We start from the raw sequence: 15,326 nt of genomic DNA, 5'->3' as shown, positions 1-15,326 counted from the left end.
AGAGCCTGCAGTGCAGAAAGAAATCATGTCAGACAGAAAGGGAGAGTCTTTCAACATAGCATTCCGTCCTGAGGGAAAGAGATGGACAGAGAGAGAAAAGAGCCAGAACAGGTGGGTGGTACTGACTTCTGACTCCACCCCTCAGAGGCATCACACCGGATCGTGAGCTGTCATCCTCCGCCCTGTGAAGGAGCAGTGGGGAAGGGATACTTTCCATTGTTTCAATGATTTACAGTTTACAAATATACATCTTATCTCCTAATCCCCATGAGTGATCATAAAGAATGCAGGTCAGCTAAAATTATTCTCGTTTTACAGTTTAGGATTCTGAGGCTTTTCAAGTTCCCATTGTATTGAGAGAATTATTTATTTTTTATTTATTCTGGTAAATATGAAGTCAAATGTATTGAGCGCCTTTTTCCAGATACTTTCATATATTATTTTATGAGCTGCTCACAATAAAACTATCTGGCATTACTGTTATCACCATTTTACAGATACGGGAATTACAGCTGAAAGAAATAAAGTGTCTTGTCTAAAGGTATGCTGCTAGGAGATGGTAGAATGGGGTTTAGAACCCAAGTCTTCTAATTCTCTATGTCCAACATTCTTTCCAATAAGCAAATGATATACTTAGAGTAAGTCTGAAATTAAAAGTCTGGTGACCTAAAAGAAAGAGAAGAAAGTAGAAAATGAGGAGTTCAGGAAGGATTAGACAGACGGAAACAGTATGCGGATGGGAAAGGAGAATGTTTCATTTAAGGATGCACTGAGATCTCCAAAAGGCTTTCTATATTTGGAGTTTAACCTCTCAAGAGGAGACAGAATGATACTCTCGGATAAAGCATGAAGGAAGTCACCTGGGTTCTGTTGCCTGGGCCTTGAGTGGTGAATTTCAGAGGAATCTCAGTCCCAAAGAGATCTCCATGGAACATAAGGCCATGAGAACGACTTGCCAAGGATCCCTGCAATACACAAGATGAAACGTACCTTGGGTTGACTGTCCTCACAGCCAAAGGTGAAAGGATGGGCGGTTACTACGCCATTTATAGTGCTTGTGTTTACCAGATAATTTAGGGTCTAATTCTTCCCTTGCTTCATCCCCCAACTTTTTTTCATTTTCTTTAAAACTAGCCCAAGAAAAGCCTGCATGGAGAGATTTTTTTCTGTTTCCAGACATTTTTAAACCCCAGGGAAGACAGAGAGAACTTGTTCAGACTCCTAGGACCCTAAACTATAAGTGAGAAAATAAAACAGCTGGTCTAAACATAATCCTGTGTTCGAAGCTAAGCAAAGGCCAAAGTAAAAAGCTTTTAAAGTCAAATCTCTCAGTGCACTCCAGCTCAAAAACATCCCAGCGGGTGATTCTAAAGTCTCCAAAAATATTTGCTGCAGGCTTGAAATCAAGTCTGTGAATTTGGTGCTTGAACCTGTAATGATGGAAGAATTTTTAAGCTACCGGGCCTGTGTGGTCAAACCTTCTCCTAGCTCAACGCCTCTCACTAAGGGACTCCAAAGACTCTGTCTTTTCCTTAATTCACTGTCACAGCCCCTGGGGGTGAAAGATGATATCCTGCCCCCATTTACCTAAGAGGAAATTGAGACGTGAGGCCATTAAACCGCACGAGGCCACACAGCAAGTCCACTGGAGAGCCAAGCCCAGACCTCCCTTCTCAGCTCACACTTTCAGCCACACGCTCAGACCAAAGCTCAGCTGTATTCACTCCAAAAGGGGAACTTAGACTCCGCTTTCACTTGAATCTCTCTTCTAGCCCACTCTTTTATGTATTGCTTCTTTAGCTTTTCTGGACAAATTTATCTGACCAGTAAAGGGTTTTATCCATTTCCTGACCACCAGCAACATGCTAGGTGCTGGGTTAGGACTTAGAGTGTGTTATGGGCTGAGTTTTTCCTCCCTCAGTATCTTAGAATGTGACTATTTGGAGACAGTTTTTAAAGGGGTGATTTAAGTTAAAGTGAGGGTTGATCCTCATCCAATATAACTGGTATTCTTATTAGAAGAGACATAGACACGTGGAGAGAGGGAAGACCACAGAAAGACACGGGGAAAACAGCAATCCACAAGCCAAAGAGAGGGGTCTCAGAGGACACCAACGCTGCTGACACCTTGATCTGAGACTTCTAGGCTCCAGCGCTGTGGGAGAATAAGTTTCGGTCACATAAGCAGCACGTTCCGGGGCGCTTTTTTATGGTAGTGCTAGCGACTGCTACTGAGGGTGTAGTATTACAGTCGCAGGAGGAAACGTGCACGGGAAGGAAGCATTGCCCAGATAACCCAGATTGAAAGGAATGCCATTCTTCAGTGTCATTTGGGCCCAGAGTCACTCTTAGGGTAGTGACAGCTTAGACTACGTTTTAATTTTTGTATAAGGTTAGAAGAACCTTTGACAAAGATTTGAAGGAAAAAGAAGTCCCCAGGGTGATAGTGGTGTGAACGGACGTGGTCTGTGCGATGAAGACTTCAGGAGTGGATGAGGTTCGTTGTGTCTCAGAAGGCTGGTGTGTCTCCTCTCTCACACTTCAGATGACGGAGAATCGATGTTTACAGCTGCTGCTCGTGAGTGGGCATGGGTGTAAGGTTTTCGGGGTAGGTGCTACTATTTTTTTTGTTGTTTGTGTTTTGTATTTTAACTGAAGTATAGTTGATGTATAATATGTAACTTAAAAGTACACAATTTAGTGATCCACAATTTTTAAAGGTTATACTCTATTTACAGTTCTTATAAAATATTGGATATATTCCCTATATTGTACAGTATATCCTTGTAGCTTATTTTATATCTAATACTTTGTGCCTCTTACTCCACTACACCTGTAGTGTCCCTCCTCCTCCCCTCTCGCCACTGGTAACCACTAGTTTATTCTCTTCTGTATGTGAGTCTGCATCTTTTTTGTTCTATTCTAGTTTTCAGATTCCACATATAAGTGATATATGGTATTTCTTTCTATGTCCGACTTACTTCACGTAGCATAACACCTTCCAAGTCCATCCATGTTGCTGCAAATGGCAAAATGTAATTCTTTTTTATGGTTGAGCAGTATTCCATTGTGTGTGTGTGTGTGTGTGTGTGTATGTACATGTATATATGTGTGTGTGTGTGTGTGTGTGTGTGTGTGTGTATATCTCCCCCACATCTTTTTTATCCATTCATCTGTTGATGGACACACACCTAGGCTGCTTCCATATCTTGGCAATTGTAAATAATGCTACTGTGAACATTGGGATTCATGTATCTTTTCAAATTCATTTTTGGTTTCTTTTTTTTTTTTTTTTTTTCTTTTTTTGGATATATACCCAAGAGTGGAACAGCTGGGTCATATGGTAGTTCTATTTTTAGTTTTTTGATAAACCTCTATATGATGTTGTTTTCCTTAGTGGCTGCACCAGTTTACATTCCCACCAGCAGTGTAGAGGAGGCCCCTTTTCTCCACATCCTCAGCAGCATTTGTTATTTGTGCTCTTTTTGATGATAGTCATTCTGACAAGTGTGAGGTGATATCTCACTGTGGTTTTGATCTGCATTTCCCCGATGATTAGTGATTTTCATGTGCCTGTTGGCCATCTGCATTTCCTCTTTGGAAAAATGTCTATTCAGTTCTTCTGCCTATTTTTAGAACCGAGTTGTTTGTTTTTCTGATGATGAATTGTATGAGCTGCTTTTATATGTTGGCTATTAACCTCTTATCAGTCATAGTATTTGCAAGTATTTTCTCCTATTCAGTAAGTTCTCTTTTCATTTTGTTCAGTGATTTCCTTTGCTATGCAGAAGCTTTTAAGTTTAATTAGACCAACTTGTTTATTTTTGTTTTTATTTCCTTTGCTTTAGGAGACAGATAAAAAATACTGCTATGATTTATGTCAAAAAGTGTTCTGTCTATGTTTTCCTCTAGGAGTTTTAGACTTTCCAGTCTTACATTAAGGTCTTTAATCCATTTTGAGTTTATATTTGTATACAGTGTTAGAGAAAGTTCTAATTTCATTCTTTCACATGTAGCTGTCAGTATTCCCAGCACCACTTATTAAAGAGACTGTCTTTTCTGTATTGTATATTCTTGTCTCCTTTGTCTTAGATTAATTGACTATAGGTGTGCAGGCTTATTTCTGGACTTTCTATCCTGTTCTATTGATCTGTCTTTTTTTTTTTTTGTGCCATTACCATACTGTTTTGATTACTGTAGCTTTGTAGTATATTCTGAAGGCAGGGAGCATGATTCTTCTAGCTCTGTTCTTTTTCAAGGATTGCTTCGGCTATTTGGGGTCTTTTGTGTTTCCATACAGATTATAAAAATTACTTGTTCTAGTTCCATGAAAAATACCATTTGTATTTTGGTAAGAATTACACTGGATCTGTGTAGCCTTGGGTAGTATGGCCGTTTTAAGAATGTTAATTTTTCCAATCCAAGAACATGGTATATCTTTCCATCTATTTGCATCATTGTCACTTTCTTCCACCAATGTCTTGCGCTTTCCAAGTACTGGTCTTTTATCTCCTTAGATAGGTTTATTCCTAGGTATTTTACTCTTTTTGATGCAGTGGTAAATGGGATTGTTTCCTTAATTTTCTTTTCTGATAGTTCATTGTTAGTGTATAGAAATGCAACAGATTTCTGTGTATTAATTTTGTGTCCTGCGATTTTACTGAATTGATGAGCTCCAGTAGTTTTCTGGTGGTGTCTTTAGGATTTTCTATGTATAGTATCATGTCATCCCCAAACAGTGACAGTTTTACTTCTTCTTTTCCAGTTTGGATTCCTTTTATTTATTTTTCTTGTCTGATTGCTGTGGCTAGGATTTCCTATACTATGTTGAATAAAAGTGGTGAGAGAGGGCATCCTTGTCTTGTTCCTGACCTTAGAGGAAAAGCTTTTCAGCTTTCACCACTGAGTATGATGTTAGCTGTGGGCTTGTCATATATGGCCTTTATTATGTTGAGGTATGCTCCCTCAATTCCCACTTTCTGAAGAGCTTTTACCATAAATGGATGTTGAATTTTGTCAAAAGCTTTTTCTGCATCCAAGAGGTGACCATATAGTTTTTATTCTTCCGTGTGTTAATATGGTGTATTATATTGATTTGCAGATACTGAAAAATCCTTGCATCCCTGTGATAAATCCCACCTGATCATGGGGTATGATCCTTTTAATATATTATTGGATTCAGTTTGCTAATATTTTGTTGAGAACTTCTGCATCTATGTTCATCAGTGATATTGGTCTATAACTTTCTTTTTTTTGTGAGATCTTTGTCTGGTTTTTGTATCAGGTAATGGTGGCCTCATAGAATGAGTTCAAAAGTGTCCCTTCCTCTGCAATTCTTTGAATAGTTTGAGAAAGATAGGTGCTAACTCTTCTCTAAATGGTTGGTAGAACTCACCTGTGAAGCCATCTAGTCCTGGACTTTAGTTTGTTGGGAGTTTTTACATTACTGATTCAATTTTGCTACTGGTAATTGGTCTGTTCATATTGTCTGTTTCTTCCTGGTTCAGTCTTGGGAGTTTGTACCTTTCTAAGAATTCGTCTGTTTCTTCTAGGTTGTTCATTTTAGTGGCATACAGTTTCTGTGGTGTTAGTTGTAACCTATCCTTTCTCATTTCTGATTTTATTGATCACAGAGGACAGAGACTTGATGCTTACAACTGCTGTTCTTGAGTGGCACAGATTTAGGCCTTTTGGGGGTAGGTGCTACTATTAATATCCTTTCACAGATGAGGAGACTGAGGCTCGGAGAGATCAAGCAAACTGCCGTAGGTCATACAGGTGGCAAAGCCAAGAATAAAACTCAGGCAGCTGGCTTCAGAAGCAAGATGGAAGAATTAAGTTATACCCAGACCTGGATAAAGCAGAGAGGATGCTATGGCAAAGTTGTATTTTTCCCCATTACATAAGCAAATGTTTGCATATAATGAAGATAAAAGTTATCATCACTAGAGAGTAAGATAGAAGGGGACCAAGTGATGCTTGAAAATTAGGAAAGATATTTAGATGGATCCTGTGCTGTATATAACTTAATATTAGCTCTTAGGTTTGTATTGGAAAGAATGTAACACAGTGATTAAAAGCATGAGCTCTGAAGTAAACAAACAGCTGAAACTAGTGTATGCAGGAGGAGAGAAGACTAAGAGCTGAAGAAACGTACACTTTTTTTTTTTCTTTTCGGTGGCTTTTTTAACTGAAGTACAGTGAGTTACAGTGTGCCAATTTCTGGTGTACTGCACAATGTCCCAGTCATGCATATACATACATATATTCATTTTCATATTCTTTTTCATTAAAGGCTATTACAAGATATTGAATATAGTTCCCTTGCTAGACAGAAGAAACTTGGTTTTTTAAAATCTATTTTTATATTCAATGGCTAACATTTGCAAATCTCAAACTCCCAAATTTATCCCTTCCCACCTCCTTTCCTCCAGTAATCATAAGATTGTTTACTACGTCTGCAAGTCTGTTTCTGTTTTGTAGATAATTCACTAGTGGCCTCTTTGTTTCCTTTTTTTTTTTTTTTTTTTAAGATTCCACATATGACATATGAGTGAAATCATGTGGTATTTTTCTTTCTCTTTCTGGCTTACTTCACTTAGAATGATGATCTTTAGGCCCATCCATATTGCTTAACATGACATTATTTTATTCTTTTTTATGGCTGAGTAGTATTATACTGTATAAATATACCAGAACTTCTTTATCCAGTCATCTGTTGATGGACATTTAGCTTGTTTCCATGTCTTGACTATTGTATAGAGTGCTGCTATGAACACTGGGGTGCATGTATCTTTTTGAATTAGAGTTCCCTCTGGATATACGCCCAGAAGTGGGATTGCTGGATCATATGTTAAGTCTATTTTTAGTTTTCTGAGGAATCTCCATATTGTTTTCCACAGTGGCTGCACCAAACTACATTCCCACCAGCAGTGTAGGAGGGTTCCCTTTTCTCCACACCCTCTCCAGCATTTATCGTTTGTGGACTTTGGAATGATGGCCATTCTGACTGGTGTGAGGTGATAACTCGTAATTTTGATTTGCATTTCTCTGATAATGAGAGATATTGAGCATTTTTTCATGTTCCTATTGGCCATTGGTATGTCTTCATTGGAGAATTGCTTGTTTAGGTCTTCTGCCCAGTTTTGGATTGGGTTGTTTGTTTTTTTGCTATTAAGTTGTATGAGCTGTGTATATATTCTGGAAATTAAACCTCTGTCAGTCTAATCATTTGCAAATGTTTTCTCCCATTCTGTAGGTTGTTGATTTATTTTGCTTATGGTTTCCTTTGCTGTGCAAAAGCTTGTAAGTTTAATTAGATCACATTTGTTAATTTTTGCTGTTATTTCTGTTGCCTGGGTAGACTGCGCTAGGAGAACATTGCTAAGATTTATGTCAGTGAATGTTTTGCTTATGTTTTCTTCTAGGAGGTTTATTGTAGCTTGTCTTATATTTAAGTATTTAAGCCATTTTGAGTGTATTTTTGTGTATGGTGTGAGGGAGTGTCCTAACTTCAGTGATTTACATGCTGTTGTCCAGTTTTCCCAACACCACTTGCTAAAGAAATAGTCTTTTCTCCATTGTATAGTCTTGACTCCTTTGTTGAAGATTAATTGACCATAGGTCTGTGGGTTTATTTCTGGGCTCTCTATTCTGTTCTTTGATCCATATGTTTGTTTTTATGCCAATGCCACAGTTTTGATGACTGTAGCTCTGTAGTGTTGTTTGAAGTCTGGGAGGGTTATTCTTCCAGCTTCCTTTTTTTTTTTTTTTTTTTTTTAACATTGCTTTGGCAACTCTGGGTCTTTTGTGATTCCATATAAATTTTAGGATTATTTGTTCTAGTTTCTGTGAAAAAATGTCATGGGTAATTTGATAGGGATTGCATTAAATCTGTAGATTGCCTTGGATAGTATGGCCATTTTAACAATATTGATTCCTCCAATCCAAGAGCATGGGCTATCTTTCTATTTCTTTAAGTCATCTTTAATTTTCTTATTGTTTTGTCATTGGTCTTCTTGAGATAAGTGGGTGTCCAAGGTTCTGATCTAGAGATAGACAGGTCAGAGGTTGAAAACGTTAACATAATTAAATCTTGCTCAGACCTCCTTCATTGTCAACAGTTGTTTGCATCCTGGTCTTATGGTAATTCCTCCCTCCCTTCTTTGCTTCCTTCCCCCTTCTGCCCCTTCCCCCACCCCCTCCCTGCTTCTCTTCTTCTTTTCCCCCAGAGAGCCAGTTAATCAGAATTTATGTTAATACCAACCTTAGATTATTATAGACCACATAAAAGCTGGTGAATTACTTAGAGGTGAGATGTTGCTTGCGGGTGCCGTGCTTGAACTGGGCTACTCCCTTGCCTGGCATTTGCAGGTGAGAGGAGCCATGGAAACCATGGAGGAAAAGACCTCCTGAGTTTCTGGGATCTCCAGCGTCACGTACCAGCTGATGATCCCTTTTGAGGATGAAGGAGAGAAATTCTGCCCGAGGCCCCAGGAGTAAATCTTTAGGGCTGTGGGTGGGAGTTATGCAGCCCTATCAGGGGTCACAGAGAAGTTGTGACCGACAAAGGAGACTTGGATGCATCTCATCAAGAAGAAGAATCGTCAGAAAGAACAATGGAGGGAGAGCGAGAGGAAGGAAGAGGGGGAGAGTAGAGTGAGGAGGAAACAGTCATAACAACAATGGAATGGGGAGGGGGCAAAAATCTGCGGGGGACTCAGAAGATGAGCTTGAACTCGTAGATGAGATGTCACATTTTTGGGAAGGGGAAAGGTTCTGTTTTGGACAATCTTTAGTGGTGAGTTCTCATGGCAGTACTTCATGGCACAGGTCTAGGCAGTAGTTATGTAACAGCTCAAGCTCCAGGTGAACAGCCCTGTCTTTAATTATGTAAGTGAGAAAGTAATTAGGAAAACCCATGAAATGTAAGAAGTTAATCATCTGTCATCTCTTGTCTGTGGGAGAGTTGAATTAATTGAGATTTCTTGTCTCTACCTTCTATATTGATAAGCTGATCATGTATTTTTTGATAAATGTGCATAATGATACCACACAGGGTACTGTGAAAATTAAATAATGTTTCCCAAACTTTCCAAATTTAACAATCATATGGCATGTTGTACTTCACAAAAACAAGGGAAAAAAATCACCCCAAAACACAGATTCCTGGGTCCCATCACAGGCCCACTGAATGAGAATGTCCAGGACAGGGGTTAGAGAAGTTAGTTGACAGGAGCCTCAGATGATTCTTATCATTGAGAAATTTTGGGGGAAAATGAGTTAATACATGTGAAAATACCTTACAATTCAGTGACAAGGACATAATTGAAAAAAAAAAGTTGAATGAAAGAACTGTCTGATGACCATAAGCGAACCATTAAAGTTTCTTGGCTCAACTTTCCTCTTATGTATTCAGGGGAGTAGTATTAATACCTATTACCACCCAGAGCTTGGGGGAGGATTAGAGTCTGTTACTGGAAATTGCTCTGAGCTCCCTGGAAGGTAAGTGCTATGTAAACACCAGCTGTTAGGTTTATTGGTTCATTGGAAGTAGGCAGGAAAGGCTGAGAATATTTGTCTCAGAGAGCTGCTCTCTTAGAGTGGTGTGCATAGGTTGTAGCTGTAAGAGATGAGGCGCTGCTGAGAATATGGTCAGGAGGGAAGAACAGGGGCTGCAGTAATGCCCAGCAGCTGAATCTCAAAGCTCCAGGGGCCTGGCAATGACGGGGGCAGATCCATCCCCACTCTGGAGAGCAATAGGTCCTGTCCCATTGACAAATGCTTGCAGGAAGAAAGAATGCTTGGGTTTTCCAGGTGAAATAATCTAGTCCCCAGGCAGAGGATCATTTTTTATGGCCCGGAACGCCCCATTGACAGTTCTCTCTGGGGAGTCTGAAGAGTCATGAGGCTCAAAGACAGGCATTCCAGGGCCTTCGCCCTTCGCCATCAGCAGCACATGATGGAGTCAGCAAAGTTGAGCCGCGGCCTGGGACAGCCTGCCCCAGGTTCTGCAAGGGGAGCTCTTTGCTTCAAAGAAGGTCTGAAAACTTCTAGTGAAGAGGAAGACTGCTCTTGGCAAGTGCTGATCACCGCTGCCTAGGACAGTCACTCTCCCTTCCCTCTGCCAACTTCATCCTTCTTTACTTGCTTCCAAAATCCAACTAAGAGCCTCTGCCTCTGAATACCTCCCCTAATTCTTCCTGCCTTACTTTCCTTCTCTTCTGTAGATTCTATTTAGTTCTTGGAAGAGAGCTAAATATAGTGGCCACAGAACAGTTTAAAAACCACCACTAATCTTAAAAAACCAACCTTCTTGGTTCCATGGTCTTTTTATGTTTTGAGTATTTCAGGAAAAAAAATATTGTCTATTTTTTAAATCTAAGATTGTGTGTTTCACTTTTTTTGATTATTAACAAATCGTATGAACAGGAACATTGTTTTCCACTTTCCTATTGCTCTCTTCTAACATGATAGATTAAGAAGTTCGTTCTTAATTATATAGAAAGGGTCATGATGTGGGTTTACCCCTAAGTACCAGATAATTAAGAAGTAGAATGTTTAGAACTTGTTGTTTAGTTCAGTCTGATATTACACTGCATGTTTCCATACGTTTCTGTACCAGCTAGGAGATGGAGAAAAACTACCAGAAACATGCTATGGAGTAGACAGAATCCGTGGTGAAAATGTAATTGGAAGTGTATGCTGGTCTTGGAAAAGTCATAAGATGAAAAGTTCACTTGAATATCAAGAATTACTAGTATCAGGGCACGGTTGTTTCCTCTGGGAATCTTATAATAATAAATAATTTTAAAATATAGGAAGTAATTCCTATTCACTGGAAGAAACATTTTACATATTATCTGGATTTTTCCCAAAGGGTGGAACAGTAATGGAGTAAAATTTACGTTATTCAGAATTTGTGCTTATTTGCCTAGGGAATGATCTGGCATTCACCCTTTCTTTGCTGTCATTAAAGAAGAATTTGAATACAAATGTAATGTGATATGCCTGGAAATATTTAAGAGAAAATATTTTAAAGAAATGTTCACATTTAAAAGTTTATTGTAAATCATCTTTATCTCTTCGTTATGCAAAAATTCTTAGGAACATAAATAATAGGAGTAACTCTGTAAGCCTTATTAGAAGAATACAATCGTGTTCTTTTAAAAGGTGCTACAATTTAACCTTCTCACTATCGAGTTAACCTTCCCCAAATTAGCTTGTCTTTAATGTATTTTCCAGCTCTTCCCAAACTTAGATCAGTGTCATGGCAAATTTGAAGTTGACAGAAATCAAGTAATGACGATAATGGCAATGATGCAAATAACCCAGAGAATTGCTGTGCCTAACCTAATTATGCTTGAAAATTATATTAAGCTTCTTTGCTGATTATCTGATTTCTTTGGGACCTCTAAGACTTTCTAGGATGGCTGATTTATAGGATTAATATAGTAACTCTGGGATTATGTACAGCCTGAAGCCCCTATTCTTTATAAAGACTTAGTGAGTTCTGTGAGTCCCAGTGGAGACCCAGTCTGACTCATGTCAAACTGGATGGGAGACTTGTGATAAAGAGGGTGAAGAAGGAAGGGATGTAGATTTCATCATTGCCCAGAATTAGCTCAAGGAGGGATAACTTACAACATGCAGCTAACCAGAGGCACCAAGATCAAAGGCTGACTGCCATGTATCCAGGAAGCCTAGGACTGTGCATGGAAGAAAGAGGAAAGCAGATGTTAAAATCAAAGAAATCTGAAAATGTTTTGGTAAATGGTTCTAAATGGGCCACAGGGGACATTTTCATAGGAAAAGTTAAGAAGAATCCTGACAGGTTCAGAGATTAGTTGATTTCTTTTTTTCTCATCTCTTCCTTTGCTCCTCACTCTTCATCCACTCCTGTCTCCCCAAAGGACCAACAATTAGTGGACTAAACCACAAGAAGTCCCTGGGTAGATGCTGACTTTCATCACTTCACCTTCTTCCTCTGTCAGTTGGGCTGAAAACGTTGGCTGCAATTAAAAACAGGTCATGCCTGAGAGAAGAGAAAGGAAGGTAAAAGTATTTCTCCAGGGGAGAGAGAAAAATATGAAGCCAGCATTTATAATCTAACAATGGACCCAGAAGCCCTTCTTAATAACCAGGAGAGCCCTTGTCACCTCTGGCCATCTCTGTTCCAAGCCCTCTCAGAAGTCAACCAGGAGTCCCAGAGTGGAAGGGGAGACTCTCTCCCCTTCGTGTCAGCTGCCCCGCCCCTCCCTTCTTGCCCCGCCCCTGAAGAGAAGGGCATTGCGGAATAAAGTAGCTTGTCTTTGTAGCCACATACACCTGAGTTTGAACCCCAGCTCTAATCCTTGCCAGCTGTGTTACCTAGAGCACACTATGTAACAGCTGATTCTCAGTTTCGACACATCTAACATTGCTGTGAGGATAGGAGCAGTGTATAAAATACGGGGGCAATGCTGGGACCATGTAGGTAGACAGACCTTGGGAATGTGACATAACTGCTCTAAGCCTTAATTTTTTCTTCTGTCAAATGGGGATAACAATAGTACCTGACGTTGTAGGATTTCTGGGTGGATTAAGAGAAAGACAGCATGACACTGTGGTTAAATGTATAGGCTCTGGGAGCAGACTGCAAGTTCCAAATCCTGGCTCCATCCTCACTGGCTCTGTGACTTTGTGCAAAGTATTTAATTTCTTCTTGTGCAGGGTTTCCAATCTGTAGCATGAGGGTAATAAGAGCACTTAATATATGGAATTGTTACATGATTTAAATTAAGTTTTATCCTTACAGCACCAAGAATAGTGCCTGGTATAGAGTAAGTGCTATATAAATGTTAAATTTAAAAAATGAGGTATATAAAACATTTTAACATACTATATCTAGGATATAATCAGAACTTTAATATTAATATAATTAGCTAATGAATTAATCCATCATGGTTTTACTTTAAAGTTAAGTAACTTCTCCTCACATGGATTTTGGAAACCTCTACACTAAAACAAATCACAGAATTGTAAATCCCAGGGTGGTGTAACATACCTAAAGATCATCTTGTGTGGCAGTTGTTAAAAAAAAAAAAAAATGACCCTAAAATTCTTTGGCTCTCATCCCATGAAGAGTAGGGTTTATATTCCCTTTCACTGAATCTGAAACTCTGTAACTACTTACATTATATAAAAGTTTTTTGAGATGCTTGCTCTTGGAACCCCTCAGCCCGACCCATATGAGGAACTGATGCCTCCAGCTCCACTCAGCTTACACGGGAGTGAGTCATCTTGAAAGTGCATCCTTTTCCCCCTCAGTCAAGGCACCAAGGCTGACCCTGCGTGGAACAGTCTAGTTGTTCTTGCTGAGCCCTACCCAAATTACAAGTTTGTGGGCAAAACTTTCGTTGTTGTTTTCAGTTGTTAGCTTTGGAGGGGATTGTTATAACAATAACAGATAGCTGAAACATCTGGTTTGTTCCCCACTGAGTATCTCCTCTGTATGATCACCTGTCTAACCTCTGCTTAACTGTTCAATCATTCAACAAGTATTTATTGAGTATCTACACATTAGATATTTTTCTAGGCACTAGGAGATGCATTAGTAAATAACTAAAAGGTCTTGGCTGCAGAATCCTTCCTTCTTTGGAGGGGAGAAAGACAAAAAAAAAAAAAAAAGAAAAATACATACTATGTCTGGGTTCGATATGGGCTCTGAAGAAACCAGAGATGGTATAAGGAGTGATGAGGGGTGTGTGTATGTGTCTGTGTATTGGGGACAGGTGTTGCTGTATCAGAAAGAGTTTTCAGGGAGGACTGTCTAATGAGGTGACATTTGAGCACAGATCTGAACATAATGAGGGAGCTGGTTTTACACGTCCACAGAGGAGGCGGGTTCTGAGTGGAAGGAAGAGCAGTGCAAGGCCTGAGGCAGGAGCGTGCCCATGTGTTCAAGGAATAAGGAGGTTGGAAAGGAGTGTGCAAGGGGCAGACTGATCAGAAGTCAGATCTGAGAGAAAGGGGTTTCCTTCGAGGCCAAGTAAAAGAAGCTGAATTTAATTCTAAGTGAGATGAAAAGTCACTGCAGAGTTTTGATCACTGCAGTAAAATTTACATGAAACAATGCACAAGTTTTAGGTGCACAATTTGATAAGTTGTGACAAATGTGTACTCCTGTGTACATAACCCATCATCATAAAAAGTTATCTTTACCCACCAATCCCCCTCACCATGGCAGCCACCACTCTGATTTCCATTACTGCAGATTAATTTTACCTATTCTTGAACTTAACGTAAATGAAATTGTACAGCATGTACTACCTTGTGTCTGGTTTCCCTCACTTAAAAATGTTTTTGAAATTCATCCATGTAGTTGCATGGATCATTACTTCATTCTTGTTCGTTGCTGAGCAGTGCTAGGTTATATGAATATATTGCAATTAGTTTATGCGTTCACCTATGGATGGACATTCGGGTTATTTCCCATTTTTATCCACTATGAATAAAACTTCTATAAACATTCTTGCACAAATCTTTCTGTGGTCCTATGTTTTCATCTTGCATGGGTACTTACCTAAGAGAATTGGTGGGTCACTGGGTAAATTCATGTTTAGCTTGAATACTCTTAGTATAAGAGTTCCAGCTGTTCAGCTTACTAGCCAACATTTGGAGTTGTCAGTTCTCTCTCTTCTGCCTGGCTTCTTACTTCCGCATCCTGTGCTCTCCATGCTTCACCACAGGACCACAATAGGAAAAGAGGGTTTTGAGAAAAGGCAGTAAGTTCCTTGAGAGAATTTCAGTTTGTTTATAGTTGTTTACGTGGGAGAAATACCTGTTGAACTGAAATAAGATCTCAATCTCCATTTTTTTGTAATGCAGTTTTGTATTTGACAGACCTTTGCCAGACAAAATGCTCTTTAACTCCATATACACCTCTTCTGTTGTATTGTCAGAAAGTGCAGGTTATTGTCTTCAGTAGTGTAGCGTCTGTATATTTCAAAACAGTAACTTAACGCTCAGACTTTGCTCTTTTCCATGTCATGTAATTCCAGTTTCTTTAACATTTTCAAGTAAGTGTGATTTCTCAATCCCTTTAATCATATGTGTGACCGTTCTCAGAAGTGCTTCTAGATGGACTAGGTCGAGTTACTCAGTTGAATCCATAGTTTCAGGTTTCAAAGCAGTGATTTCAACTGTACGTTTACTTTAAGCATCTCTCTCCACTTATGCACATGTAAGCCAGTGTGAATTGGTTTTCATGGGTTGTGCAGTCTTTCTACTTACACTCTTTCCAAGAATGAAACTATGAATGATCTCTAGCCACAGGTGTGTTCTGT

This window comes from Camelus bactrianus, chromosome 9 (genome assembly GCF_048773025.1).
Source record: "Camelus bactrianus isolate YW-2024 breed Bactrian camel chromosome 9, ASM4877302v1, whole genome shotgun sequence".
NCBI lineage: Eukaryota > Metazoa > Chordata > Mammalia > Artiodactyla > Camelidae > Camelus > Camelus bactrianus.
Note: the sequence above shows the minus strand (reverse complement) of the source record.